The sequence below is a fragment of the Atractosteus spatula genome, chromosome 12, assembly GCF_055471065.1.
Source record: "Atractosteus spatula isolate fAtrSpa1 chromosome 12, fAtrSpa1.hap1, whole genome shotgun sequence".
In the NCBI taxonomy this organism is placed as follows: domain Eukaryota; kingdom Metazoa; phylum Chordata; class Actinopteri; order Semionotiformes; family Lepisosteidae; genus Atractosteus; species Atractosteus spatula.
In genome coordinates, this window is record NC_142717.1 from 3,042,205 (window position 1) to 3,058,117 (window position 15,913).

General features: G+C 37.6%; 1 protein-coding gene across 1 annotated transcript in view; it reads right to left on the minus strand.

Annotated features, from left to right (window-relative positions):
• rbms3 (RNA binding motif, single stranded interacting protein) overlaps nucleotides 1–15,913 on the minus strand; it is a 348,159-nt gene that overhangs the window by 232,866 nt on the left and 99,380 nt on the right. The window lies entirely within an intron of this gene.

The window sequence follows — 15,913 nt, forward strand, 5'->3', positions numbered from 1 at the left end:
TTACCCCTGATGCCCACAGTCAATACCTCTCTTCTGGTGAATAAGCATACAAGGATGGTTTGTAGGTCAGGTGAGTTGGTGCTACTGTATATATACAGTATATACAGTATAAAGCTGAGCTTATATTTTACAACACAGACTTAGATTATGCAAAACACAGGTTTTTAGAAGCAACACATTGAGGTAAAAATACCTTACTGTACGGTGTTTTCATCTGAGAGCACTGAGATCTTTTTCAAATACCACTTAATTCTGGACACCTTCCAATACAGCAACACATCTCTTTGTTTAACTAGAGGTGTTAAAATTTCCAGCATTATCAAAACTTTCCTCACCTATTCTTAGCACCTTTTGGGATAATCTGATGCATTAAATTAAATGTCTTTGCTACCATAGAAAGTTGGGCACCTACGCTATACTGCCCTATAGGGCAAACATCTTGTTTGTGTTTCAGATGCCCTAACCCACTTTCAGATCCTTTGCATTTTATTAAATGTTTTCATTTTCATCAGAATTTGGCAAGTAAAGTTTAATTGCTATTACTATTTATGAAACATGTACAGTCAATAACTCACATACAGTAGAAATCTATGCTTATACTGTCTGATACAGTTTCCAGTCTACAACAATGCAAGCAGTTAACATTATTTTCTTTAAGGTTTATGGTGAGTAAACATAAAATCAGGGCACATATCTACATACTGTGCAATTAATTATCTCATCTTTAGAACAGTTTTGTTAGAATAAATTGTTCAGATTCTTTGCAAGATTAATTTCCTCTACAACAAATTTAAGAGAGGAAGCAAATTGGTCAGATAATAGACAGTGCTATGTGTAATGGAGTTTGCAGATATACAGGTACGTACAAGGTTATCTAGCAATGAAAAAACACAATTAATGCATAATATGGAATAAGGTCCTGTCAATATCAGTTTTTCAATGTTTTAATTTCACAGTGCTCTGAGTCACAATACCACTTTATTTTTAAGACCTAGGCATAAACTTAAAATTTGATTTTGTTCTAAAAGTTAATTTAATATTATAATTAGAATTAGAAAAGACGAGTTCACCTTTAGAATATACAGTACAGAATAAGTAAAACGTTTTCTAGCATTTGCCTGCATGTGTTGCATATACAAGTACTGTATATGGGTCATAGCAAGCCCAGTCTGTTGGCCTAGTGGAAAAAGTGTACAGAAAAAAGGGTCTTATTGCCAGGATACATTTAATCAAGAACATGAACTGCATTAAGTTGTGGCCAGCTGTGCTTCACTACACGATTTTTCTTTCTGGGAGGCAAACCAATAAATTTTAATAGAGTTCCTCCAATATTACACAAAAAATATGGGGCTCCATTAGTTTAATGCCAGCTGCAGAGAAATGTGCTCTAGCAGTAAGGGAAGAAAATGGCTTTAGTTAAGCTGTTCTTTTTTTTGTTTGTTTGTATTAGGTCTTAAGTAGTTCGGTTTAACCATTCCTGCATTTCCAAGGTCTATTTTATAAAAAAGGACGAGATAAACCTTCTCCAGTTTTACACACAATCACACTGCCTGAGTCTTCTAACAGTATGTGAGATGAGAAATGCCAGGAGCTAAAAGAAATCCTTTATTTACACTGGTCAGACTGTGACATACAGTACTGCAATTATCAGTGGAATTAAGACAGGAAAATAAACAAAAAGTAAGGTATAAAGTTGTTCATTTTTAAATAAAAAAGACTAAACTTAATATTTATCTACCACTCTCTCTTCATACAGTATGTGAAATGTCTACTTTTAACTCCTATCAAAAGCTGGGGATATGGTTTCTCACCATATGGAAAGGATGTTCTCCTGGAGAACTGCCAGAACAATCTCTTCCCAAGTATGACACCAATCCTAGTTGGCTTCTTTATCCTCTGGCATAAAAGGCCACTGACAAAATGCCAAGATAACACTAATAGCCGCATCCTTTGTCCGAAGTCAAAATTAAAGTGTTCCATTTTACCCTCAGTGTGCTTATTTATTCAACAAGGGTTCACACCAATGCTTCAGTAAGATAGCAGTACTGCAGTATTTTATACAGTGTACTTTCCCTCGCTGTGTGTACTGTACAGGACAAATGAACATCTTCAAAACTAGCAAGGTGATTTGTATTTGGATTTTTAAGTAGAAAAGAGTAAAATAATTGATTAAAATAATGTATTTCCATTTATTTTTAATGTGAAGGGTCTTTTAATATTGGCATTCTTTGCCTCAGTTAAGATAAGCTGATCTATTACACAATATTACTATGTAACCATTAACATGTTTTTAATGCTCTGATTCATAACTTAGTCCAAAATTCCCTACCAGGCTCACACATAAATGCATGCATTTCATATTATTTCAAATTTACATTTGTCATATGAAAATAATGCCTCTATAAAACTTGGCACATAATGAAAAGAACATTTGCTGAAAAAGTCATAATACAATATGATCAGTGCATGAATCCAAATATAATCTGCTATATTATATTCTGTATATTAATATAAATATATAACATATGATCAACTATTGTATCATTTAATTCCAAATAATCATCCATGACTAATGCATAACACAAGACAAGACCTTTCCAGAAGATGACAGTTCATAGCATCTTTTCTGCAAAAGAGGCTCTTTAAAATTACATTATTTTTCTGGGACTCAGTTTTTTTTTTTGAGAGCACAGGGCAGATTGTCAATAAAAGAATGCAAATGTGTCTGGGAATTTGCTGCTTTGAGGTTCTTTGGAAATGGATGTTTTCTTCAGTTACAGTCCAATAAGCTCTGTCTTTGGCCCTTAATTATGATTGAAGCCATCTGCTTAAGTCCCAGAACAAATTAATTCAGGGCTCGTATCACTATACATTTTTAACAAAAAAAAAAAGCAGGCACTCCAGATACACTTCGCCACGTGTAGGGGATGGAAAAGTGCAGTCGTACTTCCAGGGCCACTCAATAAATAATTGTAAGCACAAGACATAGTCCTAGCTAATTGCTGTCCTGTCACAGGAGCTACAAAGAGCAGGCAATACTCAAAAGCTATCCAAAAGCAGCACATACTGTTTCTTACTGCAGACTTCTTGGGATGTGAAAAATATGCACTGTACTGTGGCAAAGGACATTGTAGAGCTTCAGCTTGCAATTAATGGGAGGAGCACCAAACAAACTTTCAAGAAATGTAAAACAAGATAATTAGATGGTGTGAATGCTTGTTTAAGTTATGCTGTTGTCTTTAAGTAAATCATCTCTTTTATGGGATCCACAGAAAACTGATTTTCTTTTTTCTAAAAATGATTGCGTGCCAACCTTGTCTTCCGTTTCATTCTCTTCAGCTGCAAGCTGTGCCTGCTGAATGTGCCCCTTATAGTTGAAAGGTTGTTTTCATACCTTTCATAGCTTTTCTGGTGACTTTAAGGCATTGAGTTACAGACAATCTGTGGAATGATCCAAAGCCACTAACTTGGACTGGGGACATCTGTTTGTGGTTGTATAGAGTTCACCATCAGGAAAGAAATAATAATTTGTCTTCATTTAGTTCTTTCCTCAAACACTCAAAGAGCATGTGGGAAAAAATAGGGACAACAAAATATGAAAAAAAAAAACAACAGGCAATAAGACTGCTAAATAGCCAACCTGCAGCTCCTTTAGCAAATCACCTGTAATGGCTACATGGACACACAGTTCTCACTGTATTCAGCATAACCGCACTACTTGTATATATTGCATACACCATGGACACACAGCAGCTCTACTCATATTGAGTTTTATTCCGTTTCTATTAAATCTATTATAATGTAACCTTATTTTCATAACCTCAATTTTGTGATTTTTGTGTTTTTGTGATTTTTGTGTTTTTGTGATTTCTGTGATTCTTGTGAGCTCGCAGAAAAGACATTCCATTGCCAGCAACTACTGCTGCATGCTGTATTGTTGTGCATTTGATAAATAAACTTTGATTTGATTTGATAAGTTGAAACATATATACAGTATATAGATTGAGGGAGGAAGAGAGAGAGGGGTGAGTTCTTCTTCTGAGATCTTATTCTCAAGCTATTGTTACTTTTTTTTTAACTGAGGATGTTTAAGCAGGTATAATGGAAGAATAGAAAAGGCATTTATGACATGCATAACTTTAAATAGTAAAACTATCAGTCAACATTCAAAATAGTATGTTAATACATATGCTCCAATTGCTTTAAGTACAATCTCTAAATGTTCTTTTACTATTTTACAGGTTTTATTTCACATTCAGGCTTATGGATAATCATCAGACAAGCAAAAGGGAAACACAATAACACCAGGCTTCAAACAAGGGAAAATATCTGGTATAACACAAGAGGCAATCAATCTATCACTTAATGGGCTTTGACAGATAAACATCGATTTTAATGATGATTTGGTTATTTGGCATTTAGCTATGCATTTAAATTATTATGTAAATGAACCTCTTGCTGAATTGTGTTCATAATGACAAAATATTCCACTAACAAGCTTTCATTTAAATACAATAGGAAATTTAAAGCATGACTTATGGATTTAATCAAATGAGTTTTTAACAACCGCTTCCTTTAAAAAACAAAATAATAATGATGTCTGTCCAGTCCTTATGCTGACACTAGACCTCTCTCTGTATAATTATTTTGAAATTGTGAGTTCTTCACCAAAAAAATAAAATTCTTAAATGCTTCTTTTAAACTAATTTTCTGTATTGAAATTACTTGTCTTTTCCATGTCTGACACAGGTTTCTCTTCAAAACCATATCTGATGGTAAAAAAAATTAAATACAATTACAACAATGTTGATGAGACAAAAATACCGGTCCTGATAAGCTGCTGCGTCTGCAGGTTTTCTTTGTCTTTAAAGCAGCAGCATCTGAAGATCTTCGAGAAGCTGTTATACTGTCCAGTTAAGCCATTAACCAGCTGACTGAGCTTGTTAAAAACTGAGCTCAAACGTCTCCCTCTTGGATTATGCCAAGTACTGTATACTGTATGCAGTAAGAATCAAACAAAAGCACTACACAATATCAAACATTCAGCATACATAAGGGTTTTGAATTATGAGAGATGGCATATAAAAGTAATTAGTAAAAAGTGCTAATTTGGAAATTCTGGAAATAAAACTAAAAGACTGCATGTGATTCCTTATTTTCACATCATACCATTAAAAGCACTATCAACTACAGTATGAATGAAGTAAGAAAACCATTGTGAATTTCTCATACTAGTTGTACAGACTAATATTGGCCATTGTCACAATCCACTCTCCTGCTGCCTGACAGCATCTGAAAGGAGACTCTTTTTGTCAACATATTTTGCTAATTTTGTAAGTAACAAAGTCATGCAATTAAAAATTCACAATTTAAAAAATAAGCACTGTTCATTGTAATAGCACTTGCAATGTTAAAGAGATGATTTTCACTTTTCTGAACCATGTGCTACATGTCCCACACCATGAAGAGACACCCACCTAAAATCTCATCTGTCTCCCAGCTGGCAAGATTTAAAACACAAAAGACACATTCGGTAAATTCATGTCAGAAAAAGAAAAGGTTAGGGTGCCTTATTCATGAGCTAAATGTAAACTGTTTTCAAAAGCTTTTGGAACAATTTAAAAGCCTCTCCTAAGTTTTAATGGTCTGTCACACTTGAACAGGTTTAAAGCTGTTACAATGAACTCTGCTGATAAGCTGATCAGCTCAGAATTAATTGTTTGGAACCGTCTCTCAGGAAACTGAGGTCTAAAGAGGTACTATTAAATCCTAATCATACCAGTGACAAAGATGATTGCTCCACTTTGAAAGAACACAAAAACCACTACAACTGACAGCATATTTAGGGGCTTTTCTTATTTTATTTTTGTATTTCTGATGGGAATAGTTTTATCTCTTAATTAAAAGGCATATTGTATACCTTTTATCACATTGAGGGTACACAAATCAAATTTAGCAAGACTGTATAAGGCGTGTCATGGTCTCTTACAGCTACCAATCAGGTCTTCACCATGTTTGTAAACCACACAAAACACACAAAATTAATAATTACTAAAATGAAATTTGCAGGTTGTTAAATTCCTAGGCAGGCACACAAATCATCGAGTAATATTACAGCAAATATAAAAAGGGATGTAAGACAGACAATGGATGAAAGGGAAAGAGGGCAAATTGTCAAGACAGTTTAGATTTGAAGAAAGAAAGGTACAGTAGTATCGGAGAAGAGGGCTCATAATCCAATACACAGTCATGAACCCATTTACCCAAGTGCATCTTTACTCCCCTCCATTATTACAGCGAGAAAAGGCTTTAGTAAGTAAAAGCAAAACCGTCCAGTCAGCACGATACGTGAAACACACTTGCCGAAGTCCTTCGAAAGTAAAAATGTGATTTTACTCATGTAGAGTCCATGTACTGCTATGCAAATCGTGCTTCTACTTGCAAAAAAAAAAACATTGCCTCTTATTTTTACACTATGTGCAGAAATGTGAAAGTACAATAGAACCTTGTCATATTCGATACATGAGTGTGACCTACAAAAAGACAGGTACTCATCTCTATTACGGTACCAAACTCAAAATCACCTGTATCCTTCAAACCACTAGATCACACATCCACCTATTTTCAGTAACCACTTACTGTACTTCCATACAGGGTCACAGTTCCAGAGCTAGTGAGGCAGGCTACACACTGCATACAGGAGCAATTTATAAAGACCCATTTACCTGCACAGCATGCCTTTGAACTGAGGGAGGAAATGAAAGAGTGGAAAACGTAGGGTGAACATACGATATAATCACGATAAACACATGACCAGCCCCATCCTGGGAAAAAAGATTATAAGGCTACAGAAAAGTATATCAGAATAACCTTACGTGATCTCAGATTTCTTTTATATACAGTATACAGTACATTTCTATACAATAATAAATAATTCTATATTCATAGGCTCTTGAACCAGAAGGTAGTGGTAACCCCCTGTAGGCTCACTAAGGTCCAATCTGGGATTGAACAACCTTTCCTACCTGACGTTCTTATCCAATCTGCTCTGAACTGCTCCACCTGGTGCAGAACACCTGCGGTGCTTCACAACAGACGGGAGCTGCACTTCAGGGGTTGAGAAAGTGGGTCCCTTTCTCCACAAAACAAGGCTCATCAGTCAGAACTTCAATCTAACGCCTCCTACAGCACCCTGGTCAACCCTTTCAAATTCTGGTCCTGAACTCATGGTGCCACTTACTGATCCAAAACCACTTTTAGCAGGATCCTGGTATTACCTGGAGGTCTCCCATCTCATTACAGACCAGGCCCAATCTTGCTAAGCCTTTCAGATATAACAGGAACAGTCTAGAACGTTCTAACACTGCTGTCAGGACAGTAAAACTTTCATATGAGGCCTACGTATTACTAAACTACTAATTCACTTTATTTATTGACTTATCTTCATAATTCATAAATTATCTTTATTATTAAGTGCACAGAGATTTCAGTTTTGGTAGCATAGACCGTATAGGACATTTTGGGACAATGTTTTGACTAATTTATTATTTTACATGAGCTTAGTGGTAGTAGTATTCTTTTATTAAATATTAAACATCCTGAAGCTTCTACTTCCGTACAAAGGAAGCTACTGCACCTTTTTGAAAAGGAAGGGGAAACGAATAGGTCCAAACCAGTCATCCCTTTTCTGAATGCCGGCCATTGACATTAAAAAGCTTGCTCCGTTCCACAAATGCTTTCTCCATGCTTAGAAGGCAGGCCAAGGCACCTCTGGCAAAATTCACTGGTGGTCCAGAGTGACTGAGGACATCAGACACTCCAAACCGAGGTTGGTAATTAGCTTTCTGGAATGACTATGGTTTCCTGAGTGTTGTCAGGTTTTATAAATGGCTGTTTATTTTTAATGGATGATTTAACTGCCATGTTGAAAGATGTGTCAAACATGAGAAGAAGAAAATATTTCTAATATATCATGCTCACACATTGAGACAGACACCTGCGGAGGTATTTTGTTTTCATCTTTTGTCTTCGGATTCATGACTCTGAAGTGGTTTTTGTAAGCAATAAATGTGCTGCAGGAACAAAGAGACCCTATGCTTTTACTAATATCTGAATGCCTTCTGGGTTCAACCTTTCTTCCACACACGATTGAGTGAAAAAAATAATGACTTTGTTAATAACATTCTTGAAAATAGATGCATGTTAGTGCAGTTCCGTTCTGTTCTACATTGTGATATACAGTAATCTCATCACTCTGCTCCGCGGTCAAGACTATGTACAGTATACAAAATATTTCTGACATAACACATAAACAAAAGGACAGTAGTGCAGAAATATGTGACCTTATGTTAAAATGACAAAAAAGACATTTAGAACAACTGAATCTCTATTACTGGGATGAGGACACAATAACCAGACAAGGTGCTAAGGTGAAAAGCACATAGTTCGGGTGGTGAAGAAGTAAAAAATGAAATATTATGTAAGTACTTTAGACCTAAAAATTTCTAAAGGAAAACAAAATGAAATGAACAAAGTGATCCTATTCATGCCTATTCCTAGGAATGGAAAGAAACGAACATATTTTACTCTTGATCAGAAAAGACTACAAAGGGGCCTGAAGCATTATGTGTAAGTGCATTTAAAACTGAGAACAGGAGGAATTTCTTTACTCAAAAGGTTGGGAGAGTATCTAGGCAGAAAAGCTGCTGAAGCTAAAACACTGGATTCCTTCGAGAAATGGATAAGTCTCTGGTCAATAATACCTGCTAACTGTGACTAAAATGACCAAATTATCCAAATGTCCTCCTCCAATTTGTAACCATTCTTCTGTTCCAGTATTATAGGAAAAATGTGATTTTCTTTTCAGCCTAAAGAATTGATTCTGAGGTAAAAAGGGAACTGTTTGCAATCTTTACTCTTCTGTATCTGGCATTGAAACGCCGAAAATCAGCAAACTGGTGGCAATCACACGTTTCTCTTTCAATATAAATGATGAGAGAGTGCAGCAGGGGAAAGCATGTACAGTACCGATGCGTGTTTTACAGTACGGTACAGTACCAGACAAGATGAACGAAACGGTGGACAGGAAAAAAGAGGCTGGATGAAGTGAGAAAAACAGTTCTGAAAAAGAAGAAAGGCAGCTCGGATAACTTGAAACAGTTAAGCAGTTACATTTGGAAATGCAGTTTTATAAGGCAATCAGTTACGGGAATTACATTAAAATCAATCAAAAAATGGAAGGACAAGAACTTATCAACCTGAGGCCGGGTGATTTAAAACTGATGGACGGGCCAAATGTGCAGTAAGTGCTTGTCATCACTGAATAATAAATTACAGTTTCAATACTCCTACCTGGGGGGGGGAGAAAGGATATTGATTTTATTTAACCACTTCACTGCAAGTGAAATGACTGTCACGATCGTTACTCCTCCTCTTAAGGGCGCTCCAGCCCTTCCTCGTTCTGTCCCATTCCCCACACCTGTTCCTTATTCCAGCCCCTCTTTAGTTCCACCTGTAAAGCCAGACGCAGGCGTTTGCCCGGGGCTCCCCATTGATTTCCGCATCGTGAGAGCCCAGGGTCCTGCCGTGTCTGGCTCCGTTATGGTTTTAGTTTCCTGTTCCTGATTCCCTGCCCCGCCGGTCCCAACCCGGTTCTGGTTTTAACTTCGGATGGATCCTCTGGTCTTGGACTAAACCTCCCGTCTTGGATTCCCCCTCTGGATTTACCCTTGGATTGTTCGCCCTGGTTTCACTCCCCCCGGACACCTGCACTCCTCGGACACGCCCCCTGTCTCCTGACCCTACTCCTGCATGATTATTTTTCCCAATTGTATCCTCACATTCCGGATCGTGTCGTCCGCATAGGGCCCGGAAAGAACTGTTCCTGACAATGACTCTAATTATTTTAGTTTTATAATGAGACAACATTTAGCTACGCATATTTCCCAATACAGCTACTGGCAAGGAGAGCAACCCCAATACAAAGCTGAAGTTATAGCACATCCCTCAATAACATCAACTTTATACTGCACATCTGCAGATATGAAAGAGACATACAGTACAGTACATAAAGTGGTTTCCTATTCTAAATTTGTTATAACATATTGTACAGTGCAGAGAAATGAGTGAAAGAAAAATCAAAATGAAACATAAAATCAAAAAAGGAGGACACATATGCTACTGTTAACGCCCCATACTTTACATACACATCTACTGTACATTTGAAAATTATTCATTCAAGTTCATCGGGTTCTTCATCAAATGGGATGATTGAGGAAAATTCTTGGAATGATCTTACCCGCGAAGCAAGGCAGAGGGATCCCTCTGCATTTTTCAGAGTTTGACAGACATGATTAAGACGGCAAAAGATGGTGTCGGTCATGATGAGCCCTTGCTCTCAGCATCTGTGATGGAGAAGAATGCTGTGGGAGTTGATATTTCCAACTCCTCCTTTGCCAATGGTTCCAGTCCAGAAACTGGCACCTCTTCTACCTCGGGCATTGAAGTCTCCATGTAGAAAGAATCTGTGCTGCTTGGGGATTTCACAAAGAATTCAGCTGAGCTTGGCACAGAAATCTTCCTTGGCTTATCCGTCTGACTCTACAGCAGGAGCCTACAGGGACATCGCCAAGACATATTGGTTCTCTGTTAATTTGATCCAAAAGGTTGTGATGCATTCATCAGTTCCAACAAAGACCTCACACAGGCGTTCAATGATTTCTTTCTTGATGGCATATCTAACTCATTGGGGTTTGACATTCTTTCTCTGATCTCACCTTCCATAAAAAAGTATAGTCCCCTCTATGTTCTTTGAGTTGCACTTCTCCTGCACATTGGGTTTCACTCAGAGCAGTGATGTCAACGTTATAATGTATCTCCCTGAGTTCTTGGGCTACAGATGCATGACAGTGCTCTGTACAGTCATTGTCAGTACAGTCCATGAGGGACAGTCCATTACTTTGTTGATGTTCTAGGTCTCACAGTTTTAATACTTTCTTTTGTGCTGTGGACCACATGAAGTGTCCTTCTGGATGCAGCTATCCAATCAGCAGCGATGAGATACGCTCTACAGCATCTGTCCGTGATTCACTTCGACAAAATTGGTGAACAGAGGAGATCCCAAAAGGCACTGCTCGGTGGCAGTTACAGCTGACAAAACTCAATTCTATACATGACTAGGAAGTTCACTACAATGTTCCTGTCACCCTTTGCTGGTCAACAAAGGACTTGAAGAAGATGTTCCAGATGGACTTAAGTCCTTCTTTACTTCTCCCTGTTGATGCTTTGTTATGGTTCCATGGTGAAGAATAGGGGGAGGAGACATTGGAATCATATTAAAGTAAGCTGGGGGAATGCCTGCCTCCATTTACTTGACTTAAGTTTAAACTGTACAACTTCTCCATTCTCTGCAAAAGAAGTCAAGTGAACTATGTTTAAAGAGGATGGCATATTTTTTCATTAGATTCTGAAAAGCAATAAATCCCTACTGCATTTTTAAGTGCACACACGATTCAATGCTATTCACAAGCTGCATAAATGAGTTTTCCCCACTGGGAATTAAGAAGGTTTTCCTTGGAAATGTGGTAATAACAAAGTCCTGAAGAAATGTCATTAGTTTGTGGAATAAAGACTCATATGGCATACTGCCTATATTACTGCACGTTCTGAACAAGCTCATATTACATTCACGCCTGTAGTACTAATTCTCAACAGCTGGAAAACTCCTCACATTTAATCTAACACTTCAAAACCTCCAACAACACCTTAGGACATTTAAATTAAAGCTTCATAATCCTGGACTTAATATGAAAATTCCTTCCCTCCAAACTTAAATGGATCTGGCTTGTTCCCAAAACCATTATTCTGCTCCTTACTCCTTTAAACTGTTTTTTAATTATATTCTTACTATCTTACACAGTACCACTTTAGATTAGAGGCTATAAATTCTATTATATAAACTTTATAACCTATAATAGATTCAGAGCATTCTAATGTTATTAATAAACTAGTTGTTTATGAGAATCAAAGTATTTTGTCACCAAGTAATGCAAGTGCGAGCAAATTGCACACTCTATAGAAACACACTGTATCTTTGCAGACTCTGATTATAAGTTAAAAAAGGTAAGACTTAATAAGAAAATAATTCAGAACAGAACAGAAGGATAAACATAAGTTGTTTGGCCATCTTTTGCTCTAAACTCTTATTCAATGGCACATGGATCGGACTCACTACTGTATGTCTTTATTTTGTTACGATCATAAGATAAAAACAAAATTCTTTGTTGTCTCTGCTCAATGTGAGCTCACAGTCTAAGAAAGTGTTCAGTGACACTGCAACCTCAAAAAAGCAATTATTATCAATAATCAAGATCAATAATCAGTCTGACTTAATAGTGTGCAGCCGACTATTTTACTCATTATTTGAGTAAAATTGTGTGTGGCTCCACACAAGCCAGCACTCACTGTTCCTTCCAACAGAAGTTTACTACAGTGATCAGCCTCCAATTCCTGTATAATTGGGACACTCCTAAACAAAGTTACTGGTTAAACTTACAGAAAACCAGATGTGGGAAACTGAAAGGCTGCAGAAATTGGGTTGCTCTCTACTTGAGGAAATGAGGACCAACCCTATTTTATCTGAAGAAAGATTTTTTTTTTTAATGTTCACTCAGAATTGATATTTCCCTATTGATTTTTTCTCTATCAAAATAAATATATAGACAGTTCAATTGAGAGTTATCAGGAAAATAATCCACTTGAGCTGTGGTTCTCAAACTTTTTCGATGATGTAACCCTTTTCTGTCGAAGCTAATGTCCTGGATCCCCAGCAACCTTTTTTCTTACTTTTCAGGATTAGCTATGGCGGTGTTCTGCAAAAAGCATTCAAGGACTGCTATTCAGAGACAATTTAGCCAATTATTAAGGAAAAACTATCGACTGCCTTTGTTTTAATTGTAAGCCTCGCATGAACCCATTGAGTTCATTTCGGTCATGTATTAATCACATGATAACTTGTCTACGATTAGCACCCCTAGAGTTCAATAAAGCTTAATCACTGAAATACACTTTGAGAATAAAAGAATCAATGTTCTTACTGCCGGTTCGACCAAGTTAGGGTTTTCTTCTGGTTTGAAAACTCTTATTTTTTTACATTGTTAGCAAAGGGAAAAAAACCTCATAGATTTATAGAACCAGACAACACTTTCGGCGGTCTTACCGGGCGCACACAGGAATAGAGCTGGTGGCACAATGAGTAAGAAAACACAGTGAGACAACAATACATGAGGTTTTTAAAAAAGAGCACTGATCATTTTTAATCAACATTGACCTCAAACCAGCAGAAACAGAACAATGTAGTTCCGTTGGGTAGCTGAGCCGAAACGTTGTGTTTTCTCTCTTCTCTTTCCAGCATGGAATAAACCTATCGCTTGTTCCGAAACAGAACAACGTCGGTGTGTATTTGGTGTGAAAATAATGTGTTTGTCATACAATAAATGTTATGATCTGTAATCTGGTTACTTAAATGGGGTTTCTTTTTGGAAAAAACAGTTAAAAGCAATTTCATAATAAACATACAATAATATTATTTTTATGAATGTCTTAAAAGCTTGTTACAAGCTGCCTCCTTGGCCTCTCTGTCTTCAGAAAGGTCCTGCTTCTCCTGGCGAGAAGCTGCGTGATTTCAGGATCTCATCCAGCAATTTCTTGAAAGCAACCAGGGTATGGTTCGCTTTGGCGAAACAGCCTAGTGGCTTGCTCCAAACTCCCAAAACCCTAAAAAAGTGCTTCCTGTGCTCAGTTTTATTCCATCTGCAGTTATGAGACAGGTTGTTCCTTACAATTCCCTCTGCAATGTCTAGACTCTGTGGTGAGAGGATGTGCTGCCTGCCGGGCACTCAGGCAGAGCCTCAGCAGCGCAGCTAATCGTGTCCCTCAGCTACGCACAGGTTCACCGACGGCCCAAACAAACTGCTACCATGCAACCTCTGAACCTGACACACCTCAACACAGCACTTGCTATGCCTTCTCAGGCTACGTCGTGACCTGCCAAAGCCCACGGGCCTGTTGGCCGCCCCAGACAGGGTGGTATCTTAAAGAGTCCTCACTCTCTGCCCTCCCCAGCTGATCCGGTCTGGGCAGAAATGCTCCTTCGTAACAAGATGGCATGTTCTCACTGCAAGCGCCGGTGTCCATGTGGAATCTAGAAGTAGACTGTGCTTTCATTCTCATGATTACCCTTAGAGTTATGGCTAATCCCATAGAATGCCCATCCTAACAGCTCCTTTTCCCATGGAATTCTATTCCCTCACAGGGCTCTATCCTCTTTCAGCCCAGGTGTGACTTATTCTGCAGCTCTTTCCAGTCTTTCAGCGGCCATCTTGCCTCAAAGCCACGCCACAATGTTTTGAGCCAGAATGGAAGCCACTTCTCACAGTTGCAATGCCTTTGAGGATTGTGAATACTTTAATCAAGCCTCTATGAGTGGTCTGCTCTATTCAAGGTTAGGAAATAATTAGTTCCTTGAGTCGTTCAAAGTAGGATGTTGCTTCTTTAGAGAGATGTATTTTTTAATATTTTTGTAAAGTGGTGATCACTGCACCTCGTATCTTCTTGTATCAAGGCGTCATAAAGAAAATGAGGAAAAATATGATGGAGAGCTTTCTGCATTTATTCGTATTTTTAACTAAGTAAACCGACCTTGGCATATTAATCACGCAATATTCAAGGAATTTAAATGGGAAAATTCCAGTGGAGACCCTGATTTAATTGTTTAGCATTAGCAATAAAAGGCTAAGATTTCAACATCTTAGACGCAGACAAAATCCTAAACAAAACATCCAGACTATTCAACATAAAGGCATCTGTTTGAATTGATATATGACCCGATTTCACACGGAGAAAAAAGGGCAGCATTTTGCATGCTTCTCATACTGTAAACGGATTCCTCAATCAAGCTAATCCTGAGACAATGCACCGCGGTAATGCTGAAGACTTCTTTCTGTGACAGCTTGACGGGGCCAGCACTTCCCACTGTAATGGAAAAGCAGACCCGCACAACAGTTCACCAACATACAGATGTTCTTCAGTTGCGATTTGCTTCTGCAGCCGACAGCTAAATTCTCAAATCAAATCTGCCTGCAAAATTGCATGTAGAACAAGGACGTAAGCTCCAGTACACACATGAAAGGCATAAAGCACAGCGTGTGTTACACCATCCCAGTCACAGCACTGGACTTCCTCAGAGTGTCCACACACATGAGCCCTGAGTATATCGCATATGGAACTAAGTAAATGGGTCTGGTAGCTTTACTGCATTGGGTCACGCTATACTTAAAAGCTCTTTTTTAATATTTTTTATTGTAACCATTTTACAGATCTCAGGGGAAAGAAAGCATCTCAAATATTTTTTATAGGTTTTCATGGTAAAGTCTATGGATTTTTCCAGAGCCATAAAGTTTTTTAAAAAATCCAAAATGCATGAACTAATGTACTTCCTCTAGTTACAGTATTTCCTTTTCACAACACAGTAATTTATTTATGAAAACCGAACATGTCAGCCTGTGTTGATCTATGCAGTTTCTATCGATCACCTGTGTGAAAAATGACTTTTTTGGTTTTCTAAAAAATGGACAGCTTTCATCCATCAAAAATGAGTTTGATAATCTTGTTTTACAGTCTGCCTACAGTATGTTGGTCTACATGTAAAATAGCCACTCCCTTATCATCTGTAAAACAATACGCAGCTGATAACCATCCCATTATTTAATTGGTCTCTTACATATTAAATGCAAATTCCTCATTCGTTTCTACATTTGAAATCAAGTAAATCTGTACCGAAAAAAATTGACCACCTGAGTCTCTATCAAGCACTTCATAACACTCAACTACATCATCTGTGACAAATAATAATGAA